This window comes from Leucopleurus acutus (genome assembly GCF_964270905.1).
Source record: "Leucopleurus acutus genome assembly, chromosome: X".
In the NCBI taxonomy this organism is placed as follows: domain Eukaryota; kingdom Metazoa; phylum Chordata; class Mammalia; order Artiodactyla; family Delphinidae; genus Leucopleurus; species Leucopleurus acutus.
In genome coordinates, this window is record NC_139148.1 from 7,401,924 (window position 1) to 7,423,382 (window position 21,459).

Sequence of the window (21,459 nt, forward strand, 5' to 3'; positions counted from 1 at the left end):
TAGACTGACAATATTTTCTTGTCACGCATCTCAGTTTTTGCTTTGAAACAAGTGATCAGACACTGCCACCTCATTTTGGAGCAAGATTTGCAGGCCCTTGGTTACATCCAAAGGCAGAGGCTGCACGTCTTTTGGTTTGGAAACATCGTGTCTGGGACCTATGGCGAGAGGTACGCAGCCTTTTAGAATCTATGGTTTTCCGTCCTTCCCACCAACAGACACTCTGGCCAGATTGCTTTTCCTACTCTGCAGTTACAGACAGAATCCCCTGGGTAATAAACACAAATTGTTTTATTGCAATGGAATTAGTTTAAAAGAAATGCTTCACAGCACTGCCCAATAGAACTATCTGCAATGATGGAATTGTTTTATATCTGCACTAAAATATAGTAGCCACTAGCCACATGTGGCGATCAGGCACTTGACATGTGGCTAGTGTGACTAAGGAACTGAAATTTATTTTAAAAATATTTTTTAATTAAAAAAAATATTTATTTATTTAGGCTGTGCCAGGTCTTAGTTGTGGCGTGCATGTGGGACCCAGCTCCTCGACCAGGGATTTAACCTGGGCTCCCCCCATTGGGAGTGTGGAGTCTTACCCCCTGGACCATCAGGGAAGTCCGTGAATTTTAAATTTTATTAATTTAAATTAATTTAAACTTGAATAGCAGCTTGTGGCTAGTGGCTACCATATTGAAGCAGTGCAATTTTACCCTGTATTACTGTGTAAGGGGAATAATTATGTCCAACTGGCCAGGGGTTACATGCCCTGCTTTCCCCGTGGGTGGGTTTATGTGAGTTGACAATGGTGTGCAAATGAACTGGGCCACGTGGGGCTTTATATATAGGTGTGTGTGTGTTAGATTGTGAGTCTTTATAACTTTTTCCACTCGGCTCAAAATATGCTAGGTATTTTGATAAGCAGATATAGGGGTACACATTTTTCCTTGCGTCTCAGGCTGCAGTAAGGCTCTGCAAAGCACTGCTTACTCTTTCCAGAGCCCTCACTTAAGCCTCAAAACGCCCCCAGGTGGTGGATCCTTTTACTACCTCTACTGCTCCCCACTTTCTAGAAGGGAAAATCGAGGCTTGCAGAAGCTTGACAAATAGCACAGACAATAATACTGTAATGTGGTTGTTATGTAATACTTCAAGATGGCGTCTGAGAACATTTGAAGACATTGTTGGTTCTGGTGTAACACTGTATCCCAGAGACAGTTGTTTTTTTTTATTTTGTTTTGTTTTTTACCATGTAGTGTGCTTCCATGTCTACGAAAACTTCCCTTCCCTCTCTGTGTCCTAGTCACTGGGTTCCGCTCCCCAGAGATAACCACCCTTTGCAGCTTCCTGTGCATCAGTTCTGAAATAGTCTATGAAGATACAGGCAATCATACTTCCCACGTGCCAGCAGTACCACATTTAAGGGATTATAATGAAGCAGAGCTTCCAGCATGTTATACAATGGTGAACTCTTTAAAATGACTGGGAAGGGCCTGCCCTGGAGGTCCAGTGGTTAAGACTCCGTGCTTCCACTGCAGGGGGCCTGGGTTTGATCCCTGGTCGGCCGGGGGATTAAGATCCCTCATGCTGTGGGACTCGCCAAAAAAAAAGGAAAAAAAAAGCCTGGGAAATGGAAGATTTGGGTGAATGAAATTATACTCTATAAGCAGGGTGTCTCTGCTTCGGCACTAGTGATATTCTGGGCTGGAACCTTCTCTGTTGCAAGGCTGTCCTGGACACTGTAGGTTGGTGAGCAGCACCCCGGGCCTCCACCCACCAGATGCCAGGGGCCCCCCGCCCCGAGGTGTGGCAGCCAAAACTGTCCCCAGACAGTGTCCCATGTACCAGCAGCAGATAAGAGGAAAAACATGTAAACAATTCAAAGGGATTAAGAAGTAGAAGTCTGTGAAGAAAGCAGAAGGCGCCAGTATGGAGAAATTAAAGCTCAAAGGTTATTACATAAGTGTTTGAAGAATCTTTTCAGGAAGGATCTTAACGGCTATCTTTCAGTCTTCGCACATAGCAGAATAAGAAGTGAATTTAAATGGAAGAGAAATTAAGGCTGCACCTACGGACGATGAAACGGTAACATCAGTTCTGAGCTGCCATCTTCCTTCCTAAAGATTTTTATGAGCAGAATAACCTAGGATGATTAGGAATTGTTCTCTCCGGGCTTTGCGGTTAAGATTTGAGAATCTTCAAGGAATGAAATTTGCGTTAAAAAGTAGCAAAATGTACATAATCCATGATCATGTCTCCTACAGTGCTTTAAAAAAAAAAAAGCAATAGCTGTTTCTTGTTACAAAAGCAATGCATGTTAATCGTAGAAAAATTAGAAAATGCAGCTAAGCTAAAAAGAAAATGATAAATACCCTTCATCTCACTATTGAGTGAAATACTAAGGTCGATACTTTAGTAAATTTGCTTCCCAGTTGTTTTCTCTGTTCAAAGGTATATGCTTGCGAAGACATAAATAAAATATATTAAACTGTAGGGGAAACTCTTCCCTTCTTCCCTTCTAGGTTTTTTGACTGGTCTAATAATTAAATTGACATAAAATGGACGAACAGGAGAGAAACAAATTTAATTTCCTACGGTAGGGGAGCCCATAGAATTCTGAGACTCCAAGAAGTCACCAAAGCAGGCAGCTTTTATACCTTCTAGACAAGGAAACCGTAAGTTTGTGAAAAATTGGAGAAACAAAGGGGTTTGGGCTTGGGCTAGCAAATTAGTGCAAGTAAGAAGGTTTGTTTATACAGCCTTCCAGGTGGTGAATTCCCTGTCTCCGCAATAAGGATGCCTTTTATCCACCTGGTGGGGGGCAGGGTACCTTCACATGCCTTTGGGGGGACCAAGGAAGGTCAGAGTGTCTTTTATTTGCACAGGCTGTTTCTTCAGTAACTTTAATTCAAAATAATCAGTATGCCAAGTGGCCTATTTTGGGGGTGGCATCTTCTGCTTCCCTTCAACACCTACATACATTCGTCGGATTATTCAGCACATAATGCTTTGGAGCTTGCTTTTTCTCATATAAGACACCGTGAATGTCCTTCCATGTCGAAAAGTATCTGTTACCATATCTGTTTTAATTCTTGTGTTGTACCGATGTCTTATAAACTTAACCTATCCTCTGTTTCTGGCCACTTAACTTGCTGCTGGTGCTTTGAGGTCATAAATAATATTGCAGCAATTCTTCCTTTCACGATTCTTTCCGTTCCTTTCCTTTTTTCCTAATGAGGCTAGTTCCTGGAGCAAATGACAGCAATAGCTGTCGGGGCCACTCTATGTTTCAACCCGTGCATATCTGCAAGGTTTTTGGTAGGAATTGCTAAACAGCCCACCAGGAAGACTGTTCAATTTACATTCTTATGGGGGGGTAATCTTTTCTTTTTTTTTAAGTCCTTGCCAAAAGGACAGTTTCATGGGTGGTGGAGGATGTCGGAAGTGATCTCATTCTGTTGAAAACCGTGCGCCCCAGTTTTAGGCTTTTCCTTAATTGCCTGTTTGCTGTCATGTTCTTCACACTTGAACAATCACCTGGAGAAGAAAAGGTGAAACCTACTGGCAAAAAAATCGCCCCACGACGAGGAAGGTGCCTCTGCTTGAGTCATTTCCGCCGAGCCGGAACACAGAGCAAGTCACTTCGGACCTCGGAGGGCATTTTATAGACCGCTCCGCGTCCCAGCTCCCGTCGATTCTTGGAACTCCCACCACCGTAGTCCCGGCAGCCCAACCCCAGCGGGCAGCGCGTCCCGTGTTGGGGACGCGGGGGTTCTCTGTGCACCCGGAGGAACCGACTGTATGAGGTTTGGAAGGGCCGGCCTCCAGAGCCGAGGTGACCCAGCCTGCCGGGCAGGGCTGAGTGGCTGGACGGAGCACGTGACGCTCGCAGCCTGGCTCTTGGCTCGGGGTAGTGGGGGCCCGCCCCGCGCGCCGAAGGCTGAAATCGGCTTCTGCCTCCGGCAGGAAAATGAGCTTCTCAGTTTCTTTCTCTAGCGGACCCTCAACCCACTGGAGCAGGGGATTTCGGTAGCATTTAAATTTTATGTCTCAGGAATCTGAAAGCAAAAGGTAAGTTGCTTATCACTCAGAAAAACAAATGAGAGGAAGGACCTGGAATACTGTACGGCCACTTTGTTGATTTTTCAAATCGAGTTGAAAATAATCGATCGCTGTGCGAGACAAGGGCCATTATTTAGCCCCAAATTAGAGACTGACCTTCTGAACAGAAATGTGGTTAATCAGGAGGGGATGGTGGTAAAAGGGCCCGGGGTTAAATATAGAAGGACATGAAAGCTGCCGCAATAAATAGCAAGTAAGTAACCCTGGCCTGCTTGTGAAACAACCCATTTCACATCTCTTTCAGGGGCGCCAGCGAAGGGAATGTTAAAATTGCAATTTGAACTCAAACGAAAGGAAACTAATCTATATGAAACTGGAATACAAATAAAAACAGTTCCTGCTTTTGCTCTTTCACATTTCAAAAACGTTTATGTGGTTTGGCAAGAAACTTGATATCTTCACAGTTTAAGTCCGAAATATGCCATTTCAAATTTATGAAATGATCACAGTTGGAATTTTCTAAGTCCGTCTAGGCAAGGCTGTTTCAGTTGTGAATGAGAAATATTGACATTGTACATATTTTCTTTAATAGATGACTCACTTTCGCAGAATGTGATAAAAATTAGAAAACGTATAATAATGAGTTATTGCGAATTAACTTTCATGTCTGAGAGATCAAATTCTTTGCCAGAAGATTTAGGAAAACAGACACAAGTACAACCGTGCTCATGCACTAGCGCTTTAAACAGTCAAATGTTCAAGTAAGAAGTTAACTATGTGGTCACTGTTGTTTTCTTCGGCAAAAACACGTTGATATTGGAATGCAGGTATTGAGAGTAATTACAAGCATTATTCATCAGTGCAATTAGTATTACATTCCACAGTGAATATGCTTCAAATTAATGTATTTGATATACGGTTTGAAACATGGACCCTCTATGCAAAATATGTATATGCATTCTGTATTTTAACTGTCATTTTGATTTGCACAAAATAGATTTATTTATTTAGTTCTCCATTGCATTTGATAAAGACTTCTTAAAAATAAAAGACTAAATTATTTCCTTTCATTACTAATCCCCTTATTGAAATCCTATTACCTGCGTGGAGCCTGGAGTCATTTGGGTCTCCCCTTCTGTGTGCCGTTTGTTTCCCACAGTTGGTGGAAGGCTAGGCCAGCTGCCCACACCAAACACACCGCCCTGAAAGGAGGCCAGAGCGAGGCTTCCCGGCCACTCGCTCCTCGCCTACAGGGACTTCCAGGGTCTTCCCCCGCCCCCCTCCCCTCCTCGCCCCGAGGGCGTCACGTGGCGGCGTGGGCCCGCCTCCCGGTGACGTCAGCGCGCTCGCAGCCGTTGAGCCGAAGAAAGGATGCTCTAGGATGCGGTGCAGGTGGGCGACCGGCCTGCGCCATGCGGCACTGCAGGTAAGGGACTCTGCAGGAGGAGCCCCTGCAGACCGTCGGCGAAAGTGGGGTTTCTGGCTGCTGCGGCTGCTGCAGGCACCAGGCAGCAGGGGGGCGCGGAGGGCGGTTGCTGCAGGCTCACGCGTGACTTGGGTCTTGGCAGGCGCACCCTGGGAAAGTGGGCACGGGCCAGACTGAAAGACCCGGGCCTCTTTCACAGGAGGGGAAAAAAATCAGGAATGATCACAGTACAGGCATTGTAAGGAGAGACAGGGGCTGCTCGTCAAAGATAGCTGTCTACCGACGGTCATTGTGCTTCTTAAATAATGACACATTTACTGACTCTCCTTACAGGGGTTTGTCCTCAGTAGTCAGCCTGATTTCTTTCAAAGCCAAGCTGCTTTGCTTGAAATGGAATGGAAACTTCTTGGTTAGCATTTGAAGAGCTAGATGTGCGGTCTAAATTGTTTGGCATTATTTTGCAAGGTTCCGGCATTTAAAGGGGATATGTCAGAAATGTGTTTGTTTTCTCCGGGTGTTTTAAATAGATTTAAAAATAACAGTATCCAATAAAATAAAATAAAGCTTCCAATGTGCGTGTAGGAGAGTGCAAACCAGCTACATCTGTTAAGAACAAAAAGGTCTTTAGAAGGGGGTGGAGCTGGAAATGAACACCAAAAGCCATGAATTTCCAGTGTTCTTTTTAATTCCATTGCTAAGTAATTTGCTTGCTGAAAGAAGGGGCTTGATGACGCAGTGGCAGATGGAGGAGGGATCAGCTGACTTCAATTTTAGCAGGACGGGAGGTGGGATTTTAATGGACTCTTTTGAGAGTTCAGGCCTGTGTTTACATTCCTTTCTCTGGTTCGCATACGACCCGAGGCCAGGACATGTGTGGGTACCCTTAGGAGGAGAATGTGGCGTTCTTTCCTGTAAAACGTGACCCCTCTGGAAGCCGTGGTATCACTGAATTGTATTGGAACTCACACCATGGATCATTTGACCCATCCAGCAACTGTGGGAGGACCTGTAAAGCAATGGTATTTTAGTTGATAATTAAATAAGGCATTTCTTTCAGCGTTTGGACACCCTGATGTGTTGCTGCAGTAATTCAGTAATTAATTTACTGCAGTTTTCTTCGTTTGGTTCAGGTTGGCTATTAGAGTCAAGGTCCTCAGGCCCCTACCTTCCCTTGTTCCCCAGCCCAACCCTAGACAGAGCAGATGAGAGACAGATGTAGTAGAGACCTGATTCCACTTCTGGCTTTGGGACTGTGGAACCTGGGACAAGTCACTTTGTGTCTTTGGGAGTCAGTTTTCTTGTCCCCAGAGTGACCAAGGAATTTATATCAGGGTTTCTCAGCCTTGGCACTATTGACGTTTGGGGCTGGATAAATCTGTTTGTTGTGGGCACCGTCCTGTGCTCTGGAGGATGTTTGTTTAGCTGCATCACTGGCCTCCACCCACTAGATGCCAGTGGCCCCCGCCCCCCAAGTTGTGACAATGAAAAATGTCTCCAGACGCTGCCACTTGTTCCTTCGTGGGGCTCCATTGCCCCTGGTTGAGAACCACTGATTTGGATGATCTTAGATGTTCTTCTGGCTCTGGTATTCTAGAGTTCATTTTCCTATGATTTGTTTCATGCTGAGCCCTTGGTCAGAGATCCGATTCCCTTTCATGATGTTGTCAATGCAGAGACTTTTATGCTCTGGGGTTCCAGAAGTAGCTTCAGTCAAAAAGGGGAGGCCTGTTTTGTGTGCCAGTCGTAGCTGGGAAGCTAGCTTGCCAGAGTGTCAGGGAAAGAGGGAAGAGCACAAGCAGTAGACCAGCGTGTCTGGAACTGGGGTAGACCAGAGTCCCCATCCTTATCTGCAAAAGTGGGAATAGGACCTGTGTGGAGGTGTCGACGGGAGGGAGTGAGGTAACGCGGGTGCTGGTGCCCGTTGTGGCCGTCACGGTCACACGCTTTACGCTCCGGTGTAGGACTGGCCGCTAAAGGTCTGGCTCTGACACTTCAGAGAGCGGCTTTTGCTGCACCACTTCACCTCTTGGAACCGTTGCCGAAAATGTAAATGGGGCTACTGTACTTGCTGGTCCTGCTTCTTTGGCTCTTGGGGGAATCAGATGGTTGTAAGAGGGTCAGCAAGCTGGAAACTCCTGGGAGACAGGAAGCAGTCATGGCAGTGGCATTGCGAGGCATGGGCTATGTGTAGTGGGTTTGGGGGAGGGAGCTTATAATCAAACAATTATCCTTGTCCCCCCCACGGGCCTGGGACTGTGGTGTGCCCCTACCCCAATACCCTTGCCCTCAGCTCGCTCTCTCTGCCTCTTCCTGGCCCCATAAAAATTGCTCGCCTGGGGGAGGGTTGGTTCTTTAGCGAGAAGGAGCCGGTGTGCAGAGGCTGGGGCACAGGCAGCCTCCTTTGTCCACTTTCAGCCATTTTCTTTACAGGTGGCGCCCACAGCCGGCCAGGTAGCTTGTCCCCAGAATGGCTTGGCACGCTATGTGGGTCATTGGGCGCTGTCTCTGCACCCAGTCAATGATGTGAAAGAAAATGAAAAAGGAGGAGGGCTTCCCTGGTGGCGCAGTGATTAAGAATCCGCCTGCCAATGCAGGGGACACGGGTTTGAGCCCTGGTCCGGGAAGATCCCACGTGCCGCGGAGCAACTAAGCCCGTGCGCCACAACTACTGAGCCTGCGCTCTAGAGCCCGTGAGCCACAACTACTGAGCCCACGTGCCACAACTACTGAAGCCCGCACGCCTAGAGCCCGTGCTCCGCAACAGGAGAAGCCACTGGAGTGAGAAGCCTGCACACCGCAAGGAAGAGTAGCCCCCGCTCGCCGCAACTAGAGAAAGGCCCCGCGCAGCAAGGAAGGCCTAATGCAGCCAAAAATAAATAAATAAAATAAATAAGTTAAAAAAGAAAAAAAAGAAAATGGAGGCGGATCCTCCATCAAATGAGACTTAAGCGATGGAATGACTGTCCTAGGCAGCCCTGCTGCTGTGACAGAGTACCACACACCGGGTGGCTCATCAACAACAGACATTTATTCCTCACAGTTCTGGAGGCTGGAAGTCTGAGCTCAGGGTGCCCGCATAGCTGGGTTCTGGTGAGGGCTCTCTTCTGCATTGCAGATGGCTGCCTTCTTGTGCCCTCGCATGGTGGGAAGAGAGCTCTCTGGCCTCTTCTTATAAGGGCACTAGTTGCATCGTGAGTGCTCCATCTTCATTACTTAATCACCTGCCAAAGGCCCCACCTCCTAATACCATCACATTGGGGATTGGGATTTCAATATATGAATTCTGGGGGATACATTCAGTCCATGACAATAACCAGCTATAACTTGTGCCCTTGATTGGATCCTGGCTTGAACAAACATCAGTAATAGGCTTTGGGGACACCTGGGTTATTTTTATGTGCCTGCCTCCTAGATCATGCGAGGAGACTGTTGTAAATTTGATTAGATGCCATAAGCTTGTGGTGTGGTAGGCACCCAGCTCAGCCACTCCTCATTCCTGACACAGAAACAGTGAGATGAGACATGGTTGTTTCCTGCTGCCATGTTTCAGGGTAATTTGTTACACAGCAGTAGATAACTAACACGTGTATATGTACAGGACTCTTATTTTTCAGTGATGCATGCTGAAGTAGTTAGGGGTGAAGTGTCAATGAGAGCAATAAGTTACTTTTAAAGTGTTTTTTTTTTAACATTTTTGGAGATCTTTTTAATGTATGGCTGAATAGAAGACAGATGAATTCTCAAACCTGCTTCTGCATTCAGTCTGTTGCAGTATCACATGTCATGTAGCCTCTGGAAAATTCCACTGTACCCTCGAATGAGAATGGAAAAAGGCAAATAAAAATGTACAATTATTATAAGAATGTTTTTGGCAGCATGGACTCCCTTAAAAGGCCTTGGGGACCTCATGGTGTTCCCAGACTACACTTTGAGAACCACAATAATTTACTTTTAAACGGTTCAATTGAATGGAGAGAGAGCGAGAAGAGGCAAATACAGTCAAATAGGAACACTGGTTGAATCTGATTGGTGTTATTAATTGGACTCTTCTCCATAATGTGCTGTGTATTTGAAAATGTGCACAATAGAAAATTCAGAAGAAGGTAGAAAAGAAATATAGACTCTTGGACATGTGAGGGATTCTGATTGAGATCTGAGGGTGAAGCCCAAGGGGAGCATTCTTTTTGTTTTTTGTTTTTTTGCGGTACGCGGGCCTCTCACTGTTGTGGCCTCTCCCGTTGTGGAGCACAGGCTTCGGACGCGCAGGCTCAGCGGCTCACGGGCCCAGCCGCTCCGCGGCATGTGGGATCCTCCCGGACCGGGGCACGAACCCGTGTCCCCTGCATCGGCAGGCGGACTCAACCACTGCGCCACCAGGGAAGCCCCAAGGGGAGCATTCTTAACCTGAGCTCCAGGTGCCCTTGACCGCACGAACCTGAGGCCCCAGGTGAGACCTGCTGGCCCGGAGGTTCCCAGCTTGCCCAACAGCCCTCCAGCCCTGCACCCTCCCAAACCAGACTCAGGGGGAATTAGTTAGTGGCGAGGAGGGTGGGTGTGTATGAGCCCTCTGCAAATTCTGACGTGTGGCGGCCTTATTATCAAACCCTTGCTTGACTGTATTGTCAGGGGCTGGCCAGAGATAAGTTGTCCTTTCTAAGGGCAGGGGTGGTTTCCTTTCTAGAGAGTGATAAGTAGTTTTTGAATGACTTGTTTTCCATCGAAATAGTAATAGATGCTTTCTGGGAGGATTTCACGCAGGATAAAGGCTATGGAAAGAAAACAAAGTCTCTTTCCCATTCCCGGTCCCCCATCCCACTTCCAAAGGCAACCACTGATAACTGTCTTATATACTGTTTCAGAAAATGTCTATGCAAATACATCTGTCTGTAGAATGTACGTAGCACTTTCCTTTTTCTTTTTTCTTCACTAGGATGTAATTTACATGGAATGAAATGCATGGATCTTAATTCAGTTGGTTTTGACCAACTGAAGAGAACATTCTTGGTACTCCCACAGGGCCTCATCTTGCCCTCCTTTAGTCAAATCCTCTGGCTGGAGGGTACCACCATGCTGATGTCTGTCAGCACAGTTTCCTTTCGCCTGTTCTTGAACTTCATATACCTGGAGTCCTATGATCTGTACACGCTTATGTCTGGCTTCTGCACTGAGCGTGATTGTGAGATTCAGCTGTGTTGTATCATGTAGCACTGATTCATTCGTTCATTCCATTTTCTTGTGAAAGTACTTGGGAGAGTAATGTACTTGATAGACCTCGTTTCTCTTAGTCCTGCTGTTTGGAAGCTGTTGTACATCAGCTCGCTCACAGCATGTTCCAGAGTGTGGACGGTGTGCAAGTTTACTTAACCAGTCCCCTCTTGATGGGTGTGTGGATTCCTCAAGCTTTTGTAATCAATGCTTGTGGTATTATGCCAATGTAAAAATGCCAAACAGGAAAAGACCTCTGGGATTAATTAAATGCATAGAATTTAGATGTTGGAAGCTAGCTAGCTTCAAAAATCAAAGCAACCCTTATATTTTACATATGACCAAGAGATGTCCCGAGAAGTCAGGTGACTTGTCCAAGGTCACGTGACCAGTGGCGACAGAGTTGGGGAACAGCCCAGGTCCCCCGCAGATGCCTTGTACAGAATGTTCTTTTTTGCACTATAGGCTCTTTGAGGGAAGGAACCGTGTGTGCTTTGTTCACCACTGTAAACCCAGCACATAGCACGTGGCAGAGTAAGTGCTCATTAAATATTCGTTGGATGAAAAATTAAGTGAAATGTTAGTACCCTGAGAAAAGACCACCGATATCCTGAGGACTACAAAGGCGTTTCCATGAGACGTGAGCCTTTATATTCATTCATTCATTCATTCATTCACTCACTCCCTCATTTACTTCTTTATTCAACCAGTATCTGTTGGGTCCCTGCTATGTGTCTAGGCCAGGGTTTCTCACCCTGGACACTATGGGCTCTTGGGCTGGATGATTCTCTGTGGTGAGGGCTGTCCTGTGCACTGTAGGATGTTTAGCAGTGTCCCCGGCCTCCACCCACTCGATGTGGGTTGCAACCACTGCCCCGTTCCCCACTTGTGACAGCTGAACTCCAGACATTGCCAAGTGTTCCCTGGTGGGCAAAATTGCCCCCGGTTGAGACCTACCAGTCTAGGTACTGGGGTTTACCGTGGAACCAAATGGCCAAGGTTCGTGCCTCGGTGGAAGTGACATTCAAGTCAAGGAAAGAGAAGGTAACTGATAGGTTGTGCTGTCGCATGAAATATAGCGGGAGGCGGAGGGTGGGCAGTGGTGGATTCAGAACCCTGGTTAGACAGGGCGGTCACGGAGGCCCGTCTGAGGGCTCATATGTGACCAGGGACTGAGGGGGAGCCACGTGAACATCGAGGGGGCAGAGAGCTCGGGCTGAGGGAACAGCCAGTGCAAAGGCCCTGAGGCGAGGCAGCAAGGAGGTGGGTGTGTCCAGAGAAGAACCACCCAGAGAAGCGTGGTGGGAAAGGTGCTTGGAAGGGTGGCTGGGCGGACCCTATGGGGACTCGGAAGGAGTGGCACCAACCCTGGTGACTCTAGGTGCGATGGCAAGCCACTGGGTGCTCTTGGGTGGGAGAGTGACACTTCTGGACTTGTGTTTGAAAGGATGGCTGTGGCTGCTGTAAGGAGAAAAGTCAGAGGTGGGTGAGAGAGAGAAAGCAGGGTGGCCAGCGAGGAGGTGGGGACGGTGGCCACGTGAGCGGTGACCTGGGTGGCCAGGTGAGCTGTAGCTTAGAGGACCGTGCCCTTAACTAAGTCAGCAGCCATGTCGTGCTTGGAGCCAGGTGGGCCTTGGACATCAGAGGAGCACGTGTGGTCAGGTCACACTGTGAGTGTGTGATTACAGCGCCTCGAGCTGGAGGCCACCTGCCGCACCTGTCAGCACAGTGTCACCAGTGACGGGCGGCAGTTTGCAGGGACAGCAGAGGCGACAGCTCTTGTATTCCACATACGACACTGGAAAGGCTCCCCTTCCGGCCTCCTGGTGTGGATGAAGTCGCCCGAGCTTTCTCGCGGGCCCTTGAGCCCGCCGCCTGCCTCTTTCCCCGTGAACTGGCTGTTCTCTGTCTGGAGGGCTACGCCACACCCCGTGCTGGTCAGCCTGGGTCACCCACCGTCCACTGTCGCCGAGCCCTCCCGTGCAGGTCCTTGTGCCGGTCCTGAGAGCAGGGAGCTGGCCGTCGGTTGGACTGATGGAAGTTTGAGACCAGAGCCTTCCCCGTTGGAGGTGACTGTCCCCCTCCTGGGGTCCCGTGCGGGGAGAGCCCCGCGGGCTAGGCCGGGCCCTCGGCCCCCCGAGGATGCTGCGGGGCCCGCTCCCACCAGCGGCAGCGCTGATCCGGGGGTGGGGGTGGGGGTGGGGTTTGGCTGGAGGGAGCGTGACACAGACACGCGGAGTTCTGTTAATCCCCTCGGGAGGTCTGTTCCTTGCCCTGGTGCCCGGGGACCTGCTGACTCATTTCTCGTGGCTGCTGTTGCTTCTCCTGGGCTCGCCCCGCACTTTTTACCACGTCTCTGGGGGTGGCCGGAGCTTACCTCCTGCCGGGATCTTAGCCTCCCTTCTGGGTCGCGATGGTCAGTGTAAAATTTATTGTTTCCATCCACCAGAGCCCTTGGAGGTGCTGGTTGGGTTAGGACGAGAGGGGCCACCGCAGCGATCCCAGACACATTATTTTCCTCTTGACTCCGTCAGGCCTCCCGCCAGCCCCCTTTTTGCCCAAAACATAGGAGTTGACTGACATTTCAGCCCTCACCTTGGTAGCCCCGCTGGAATACGGTGAAGCCACCCCGTGGCCGTGTTCCCGCTGTGGCCTTGCTCTGAGGACACTGCGAAGGACGCCTCGAGGCTGCATTGGAGGACTCCGTGCATTTAACCTTCACGGAGATGCTAGTTGTGAGTGTCTGTGACATTGTTTTCATCCACGAGGGGGAGTAGCCCACATGAGCAGGAAGTAGATTGTTGCGGAGGAAGATGGTCTGCAGAGGTCCCAGGAGAGGGAGGGACACCTCGGCCTTTCTCACGAGCATCGTCTTCAGCCACTGTTACGGGCTGATATTGTGTCTCTCAGAGCTCACATGGGTGAAGTCCTAATCCGTAGTACCTCAGAATACGACCTTACTTGGAGACGAGATCTTTATAGAGGTAATCAACTTAGAACGAGGCCACGAGGGTGGCCGCAGTCCAGCGTGACTGGGGTCTTTATAAGAAGAGGAGGTTTCTGCACAGACAGGCGCAGAGCGAAGAGGGTGTGAAGGGGCGCGAGGAGAAGGCGGCCGTCTACCAGCCAGGGAGAGAGGCCTGGATGGATCCTGCCCTCACAGCCCCCAAGGAACCAATCCAGGCGTACTGTCGCCTGGATCTCAGGCTTCTGGCCTCCAGCATTGGGAGACAAGAAGTTTCTGCCATTTGAGCCACCTGGCCTGTGGGGCTGGTCAGGGCAACCCAGGTGAACTAATCCAGCGGTGTTTTCCAGGGCACACGAGCCATCGCCCACCCGGGAGGTTGGACGGTAACCCAGCCTTTACTTGAGCGCTTTCCGCGCAGTTTAGGAGAGGCTTGGCGAGCAGTGCCCTCTCCGTGGAAGCAGGTAGCTCTTGGGTCCCGAGAGGAACGAGGCATGTTCAGTCCTCTCACGACCCAAGAGGAAGGGCCCTCGGGGCCCCGGTGGGAATCTGGCTCCCCGCTCACTGTCTGTGGGACTTGGGCTTGAGACCTAACCTCCCCTCTGCCTCAGTTTGCTGATCTGTAACGTGGGCCTGAGGGTGACGGCATTTACTTCAGAGAGTGTCAGGAGCTCTGGTGGTGGATGCGTGTGAAGCGCTTAGGACGGGAGCCCTGTACAGAGTCGTTGTTGTTCTTATTACTGTGAGTAGGGGGCTCTGGGGACGGTCTCCATCCTTGGCCCTGGGTGCCGGGAACGCGGAGAACTCATGGCCATCTCCCTGCCCTCTGGTGGGGGGGATGTGAGAACACTGAGTCCATTGCGTCACCGGAGGCCGTGTGCAGTTGGCCTCGGCCGCTTCCCAGCACGCAGGCCGTGTTCCGAAAGGGGACACATAGCCGCGCAGCCCTGGGGCCACAGGAATCGTGCCACGGAGGGCGGCCGCGCCCTGCACCAGCTCGCCAGCCTCGGGGGTCAGAGGGGTGTGGGAGGGCTGGGTGCTGGGCAGGGGCCAAGGCGGAAGCAGGAGGGGGAGGTAGAAGTGACCCTACCCCTCTGTGCCCTCTCCAGGCACCATTTTGAAGCTGACAAACTTTAACTCTCACGTCTCTTTCTGCGCATCCTGCGGCTTGAGCTTTCTTCTCTTGGGGACGCCCGAGGGTGCCGTGGCCCTCGGCCTCTCGCCACGTGGCCACCAGGGGGCTCGTCTCAGTGTCAGCGCCGCTGGGCCTAACCCCCCCGGGGAGCGCCGTGCGGTGGCTGGAGCATTGGCTAGAGGGGGTGGATGAAGCGTGGCCCGTCACCCGCCTAAAGGTGTCTGCATCTTGAAAGCGAGACTCCATCATCTCAAATGAATTTGAAGTTGCTGGGGTTTCAGGTGAGATGGCGAGGGGAGGGGAGGAGCTTTGACTAGTGGGGGAACTGGCCTCCAGGACGGGCCCGATGACTGCCTCCTGTGTTCATGGCCAGGTGCAGCCTCTCCCACGCTGAGTCCCTCAGGGCTGACTGCCACTGGCGGGGTGCGCTGGAAGGGACGGCGTGTGACTCGCCAGGCTAGGTCATAAGAGACGGCTGCTTCCACCTCGCTCCCGTGGAGCACTTGTTCTAGAGGAAGCTGACTGCCATGTCCCGAGGACGCTCAAGCAGTCCCGTGGAGGCGCAGGGTGCAGTGGAACCGAGCCCTTGCGCCAACAGCCAGCACTGACTTGCCTTCAGATGCCTGCGGCCCTGGGCGACAACCTCCTGAGAGACCTCAAACCAGAAAGACCCAGCCAAGCTGCTCCTGAATCCCCAGCCCATAGGTACTGTGTAAGATTATATGTGTATGATTCTAAGCTGCTGAGTTCTGAGGTGGTTTGTTATGTAGCATTCTAGATAATACACCTGGGGAGGAGAGGAGCTCCATGCACAGTTTAGGTTATTGAGTGTTAAGTTAGGGCATATTGATGATGAGCTCCAGTGTACTGATTTAAGTAAATGGACAACTGTGTATATTTCAGGAAAATGTCTACTTCCCTGTGGATCTTCATAGCCTGGAGACTTCAGTCTCCACTAGTCCGCAAATGCCAGTGGGGTCTGGATGTCTGCTGTCACTTCAAGCACCCAGCATTGCAAATCTGGGATGCCACTTTCTTTGGGAGCATCTCCCCTTTTCTCCCTGCACCAGTGAAACGTGCTCCGGCCTGTAATGCAGCTTGGAGCCCATGTCATGGTGGGTTTGCCAACCCCAGTGCCTTTGCTCGGTCAGAGGGTTTAGGCTTTGGACATGAATTATTTCAGTGGGAGATCAGTTTTTCTAGGTAGGTATTTTAAAAGAGAAAGAAAGTAGTTCACAGGTGCTGGAGAGAAGTGTTGCAGCATGCCAACTAAAAAATCTAACTTTTGTACAGTGTGGCGGTGAGATTTAATTCTAGTTGATGGGTCCTTTGGGTTGCCTTGAGTAATAAATTTTTTATTGAAATATATGTGCAGAAAAGTGTGTAAAGTGTAAGTGTACAGCTTGATGAATTTTCACAAAGTGATCACACGTGGGTAACCAGTGCCCAGATCAAGAAACAGGAAGTGGGACTTCCCTGGTGGCACAGTGGTTAAGACTCTGTGCTCCCAATGCAGGGGGCCCGGCTTCGATCCCTGGTCAGGGAACTAGATCCCACATGCATGCCGCAACTAAGAGTTCGCACGCCGCAACTAAGGAGCCCACGTGCTGCAACTAAGGAGCTGGCGAGCTGCAACTAAGACCCGGCACAACTAACTAACTAACTAACTAAATAAATATAAAAAAAAAAAGAAAAAGAAAAAACGTGACCAGCCACCAGAAGCCACCCCCATGTCCGTTCTGGTCACTCCTCAGCCCAAGGGTAACTGCTGTCCTGATTAACTCCACACATTCGGTTTGCTTATTTGGAACTTTGTTTTAATGGACTCGTGTTCCTGTGTCTGGCCTTCCCTTAACATTGGGTTTGCGAATTTCATCCTTGTCAGTGAGTGTATGTAGCGGTAGGTTGTTCATCCTTGTGGTTGTGTCTAGTCACATAGTTTTCTCTGTATATAGGTGTCTTTTTTTCTGCTTTTAAGATATCCGCCTTTTCACTGGGTTTAGCAATTTGATTATGCCACTCCTTAGTGTGGTTTTATTCTATTATTTATTTGGGTGCTTGGGGTGTACTGATTCGCTGAGCTTCTCGTATCTGTGGGCTTGTAGTCTCGTAGTTTAAATCCTGTAGAACAGGATTTCCTAGAGTAAAAGTTCTGGGCCACAAATGAAAACGTATTTCAGAGAAATTTCTTGAGAGAATTTAAAGGGAGTTTTAAACCAATTTCCCTGTGACCTCCTCCACTTGGATAAGAAATGTGAAGTAGGGTTTGGCTCATCGGGCTGCTAAAGGGGCTGCCAACTCTTGGTGCTGCTACCCCGCTTCCCGCTGTGATGGGTCCAAAGTCCACTTCTTTGGGCTCCCAAGATTCTGGGTCAGATGCCTGTGGTTGGGTGTCAGCCAAGATGTTGGCCGGCTGCACCGAGGAAGAGATCTGTCTATATTTGTCAGCCCAGCTTTTTTCCTGGGTGAAAAGTAATAAGGGAAAAATCAGGATGAATCGAGCAGTTAAAGAAACCCCCCGAACCTAGGAGGGGAAAGCAAGGCATGCCTTTCAGACTTGCGTTGCTACAGAGGATAAAACTGCAGACCATGGTGCATATGAAAGGCGATGCAGTCAAAGAGACGTGTCCCAACCTCTCATTTTCACGTCTAGTGACTTGAGTATGGTTTTCGTATTCTTTTTGTCCTGTGTATACTCACAGGTAAGCTATCTTTCTTGTATGTATTTTTGAGTGTGCCTGTGCGGTGATGTCTCAAGCATTGAGCTGACTGCTTGATAGCGTTTTCTATCTCTAGATGGATGTAATTTTGTTTTTTAAAAAAATATTTATTTAAATGTAGTTGATTTACAATGTTGTGTTAGTTTCAGGTGTACAGCAAAGTGATTCAGTTATACGTATATACGTAAATATATGTATTCTTTTTTTTACATTCTCTTCCATTACAGGTTATTACAAGATACTGAGTAGAGTTCCCTGTGCTATACAGTAGGTCCTCGTGGGTTATCTATTTCATATTTTAATCCCAAACTCTTAACTTATCCCTCCCTCCCCCTTTCCCCTTTGGTAACCGTAAGTTTGTGTTCTGTGTCTGTGGGTCTGTTTCTGTTTTGTAAGGAAGTTCACGTGTGTATCATTTTTTTTGGTTTTTTGTTTTTTTTTTTTTTTTGCGGTACGCGGGCCTCTCACTGTTGTGGCCTCTCCCGTTGCGGAGCACAGGCTCCGGACGCGCAGGCTCAGCGGCCATGGCTCACGGGCCCAGCCGCTCCGCGGCACGTGGGATCTTCCCGGACCGGGGCACGAACCCGTGTCCCCTGCATCGGCAGGCGGACTCTCAACCACTGCGCCACCAGGGAAGCCCCACGTGTATCATTTTTTAAGATCGCACATATAGGTGATGTCATATGGTATTTGTCTGTCTGACTTACTTCACTGAGTGTGATCATCTCTGGGTCTAGATGGATGTAGTTTTAATAACGCTCCTTGTGGAGGAGAGATCGTGTATGCGGTGGGTGGAGCTTTTTAGGGTTAACGGATATTGTAACTGTACAGCAGGCTCAGCAAACACTGCCTCAAAGGTGCAGATGGTAGATGGGGGTGAGTAACGCAGGCCTCTGCCCTCAGGAGCTCAGAGGCAGCAAGCTTTGAAACAGTGATTCCAGTTTATAAGTAAGATCGATAATCAAAATAGTAGTAATTAAAACACGACGGGAAGGATGCAGGGAAGGAAATGGAGTGGGGAACAGGAGCGGAATGAAGGGTTATAAGGGCCCCTGGTTGTTAAAGCCCGGTCTGCGGGCCAGCAGCAGCAGCAGTCTTCCTGGGAGCTTGTAAGAAATGCAGATTCTCGGGCCTTGCCCCAGAGCTGCTGAAGCTGAATGTCTGCGGGCGGGACAGGGACCCAGCCCTCCCGATTTGCCAGGTCACCTGTTGCAATCAATAAAGTGTGTCAGCGAGTTTTCCTGCGTTCTTGCATGGATGGCAGGTTTTACTTTGTCCATTAGTACAACTTACCCATTTGGTTTCTTTTAAGGGTCGTGCTTTGGTGTCATCCCTAAAACCTCTGCCTAGCCCTAGGTCATGAAGATTTTGCCCATTTGTACCGGGCGGTAAACATCACTCAGGGATTTACGCAGGCAAAGGCATCCCTGGTTGAAGAAAGAGAAAATGGCCTGCGATGCTGCCTTCATTTGGGTTCTTTCAGAAGCAGACCCTGAGACGAGGATTCTGGTGCAGGGTGTTTCCTGGGTGCTGCAGGGACCCTGGGAGGGGCGACTGGGAGAAGAAGGCACCCGTTAGAGCCTGGGCTGTTAATGCAGCTCCCCATGTGGGCAGCCGGAGCTTAACTGCATGCTTTGGAAACTCTAGGAAATGATGCTTGCAGTGTCACGAGCTCCCCAAGTCACCTGTGGGTTCACTAGGAGGACCTAGGGGACTCGGTGTATAGTTGTCTTAGCTGCTGTGACTTCCTCTGATGGTAGGATATAAAGCAAAATCAGCAAAGGGAAAAGGCGATGGGGCAAAGTCTGGAGGAAACCAGGCTCCGGCTGCCAGAGTCCTCTTCCCGTGGAGTCCCACAGGGATGTGCTTCCTTCTCCCACAGTGAGCTGAGGCAACACGGGTGAAGTGCTCTCTACCCAGGAAGCCTGTTAGTCTCAGTGCCCAGATTTCTGTTGGGGGGCTGGTCCTGTAGGCACTCTCTGTCCAGCTTGTATCAAAATTCCAGACTCCCAGAAGGAGAGCAGGGGTTCAGTATCAGTCACAGTATTTGGACAGCCAGTTTAGGTACCCCGAGCCATTCTTATCAGTTCTGGGGATGGTGTCAACCCTCCTGAAATCCACGTTCCCAGGTGCCAGCCGAGGGCCAGCCTTGCCAGCAGGCCTTCCTGAAGAGAGCAGTCTCTGGCCTGCAGTGCTAAGTCTTTTCTGCACAGGTATGAAACACATGCCTTGAAATGACCCCATTCAGGGGGCGAGGGAGTGGGAGTATTTATGCACCAGTTCCCGAGACATCGGTTAATACCTGCTCCCAGTAATGCTCTTCAGGCGTGCCACGCGAGCAGAGCCACCTTCCACGGGGCCGGAGGCAGTGACCTCAGGCACACACATACAGCTGGGAATCAGCTGGAGCTCACTGGAAGGTCTTGAGGGATATGGGTGGGGCGCTGGGAGCATCAGGTACAGTAGTTATTCTAGAAATTGGGTGGGGACGACAGAGCCGTGTGTCCAGGGCAGTTCACATGCGTGTAGTCATGCGGCAGTATTACAACTGTGGCTGAAACGACCAAGGTCAAGGCTTCCCTCTAACTTCCTTGGGCTGTGGCAGGAATGCTGGGTAGGAGGCACCGGGAGAGCCATGGATGGGCACCTCCTCCCTGTGTCTGCCTGTTTCTTTCTCTTCTTCTGAGCCTCCCATATGCATATATTTGTTTACTTGATGGAGTCCCATAAGTCCCTTTGTGTGTGTGTGAGTGTGAGTGTGTGTGTGTGTGTGTGTGTGTGTGTGTGAGCCAGCATTGTGGGGGCAGAAGATACTGGTATGTTTAACAAATGTTTGCTATAGCCTGAAACATGCATGGCAAAAGAAATTTTTTTTCTTTATCCACACGAGCACATTGGGAAACCCATGTCTGCTGTGTAATTTGAAGTTAGCTGTGAATTTGTATTGGATTGCTTTTTTTTTTTTTTTTTTTTTTGCGGTACACGGGCCTCTCACTGTTGTGGCCTCTCCCGTTGCGGAGCACAGGCTCCGGACGCGCAGGCTGAGCGGCCATGGCTCACGGGCCCAGCCGCTCCGGGGCATGTGGGATCCTCCCGGACCGGGGCACGAACCTGTGTCCCCTGCATCGGCAGGCGGACTCTCAACCACTGCGCCACCAGGGAAGCCCTGGATTGCATTTTTGAAGAGTGTCATGGTGTTGTGTGCACAGAGATCCAGGGCATGAATAAAGGCAGGCCGGCGTCCCCGCATTCATTTTAAGGTCCTGATTTCCTCCCGCGTCAGAGAACTGAGTGGATGGGGAGCTGGCCTGGCTGCCCTAGGAGGAGGGGCTGGGGGGAAAGGGTTTACACTGGATTACAAGTTCATGATGATGATCGTGGTAATGCAGCCCTTGAGTAGAGGTGTGACACTCTTCAAAGGCAGGAGCTCCAAGACTGCCCTCTTCCCCAACCCCCCTCCAGGATCACAATCTGCATTTTAATAAGACCGCAGGGGATTCATGGGCTCATCCCAGCCTGGTTCAGGGTCTCACCTGAGAGGCTGCACTTTGGAAGCACCTGGGGAGCTTTAGAAATGCTGATACCTGGGTCCCCCAGACCCGGATTTAACTACTCCGGGCTGGACCTGGGGTTGGGGGGGGGCCTTTGTGAAAGGCCCCAGGTGATTGGGCTGTGCAGCCAGGGCTGGGACCGGCCTGGGACCTGCTCACCGCGCCTCCGCAGAGCTCTCCTTTCTCAGCCCCCAAGACACCTGCCCTCCTGCCTGCCTCTGACCATGGCTTCTTTTTTAAAAAATTTAATTAATTAATTAATTAATTAATTTGGCTGTGTTGGGTCTTCATTGCTGCGCGCAGGCTTTCTCCAGTTGTGGCGAGCGGGTGCACAGGCATCTCATTGCGGTGGCTTCTCTTGTTGCGGAGCACGGGCTCTAGGTGCGCGGGCTTCA

The 21,459-nt window shown here is 49.9% G+C and overlaps 1 protein-coding gene across 1 annotated transcript in view; it reads left to right on the plus strand.

The window, feature by feature from the left end:
- Window positions 1-3,772: 3,772 nt before the first annotated feature.
- CLCN4 (chloride voltage-gated channel 4) overlaps window positions 3,773-21,459 on the plus strand; it is a 75,851-nt gene continuing 58,164 nt past the window's right edge. The window contains exon 1 of the mRNA XM_082865235.1: window positions 3,773-4,071. The gene's annotated coding sequence lies outside the window, so the exon portion shown is untranslated. The remainder of the gene's footprint in view (window positions 4,072-21,459) is intronic.